This window comes from Penaeus monodon, chromosome 20 (assembly GCF_015228065.2).
Source record: "Penaeus monodon isolate SGIC_2016 chromosome 20, NSTDA_Pmon_1, whole genome shotgun sequence".
NCBI classification, from domain to species: domain Eukaryota; kingdom Metazoa; phylum Arthropoda; class Malacostraca; order Decapoda; family Penaeidae; genus Penaeus; species Penaeus monodon.
Genome location: NC_051405.1, coordinates 16,489,509 through 16,489,940, shown reverse-complemented (window position 1 = coordinate 16,489,940; position 432 = coordinate 16,489,509).

Here is a 432-nt window from a genome sequence, read left to right as displayed (position 1 = left end):
TTCCCTTTCCCTTCAGAACACCACGTCATTAGATGTAATGGAACTATTGAGGGCCCTTGCGGATCGATCACGAGTAGAGTTCTCATCTTTAAATCAAACGCACCTCGTATCAGATGCAGATGCTGTTAATCTGAATATGATTTCCATGAACACGAGCATTGTTCGGTTATAAAAAAGCAGTACGGTAAGTGTTTCCATCCGGAAAGATAGACAGCTGATAAACATATAAATAAAATTAAGTTTAATATGCTTCGCAGTAGCGTCTGTGAGTTACTAATCGTTCCCATTTGTTTCGAGTCAAAGGTTAATTGTTAATTTCCCTTTTCTCTCCTCCTGTTGCTGTTTACTTATCCAGTTGTTTGTTTTGTTTTTTTAATTCTCTGCTATTGGTAGTTCAGGTAATACACATGCCATTTCATTACATTTTATAAA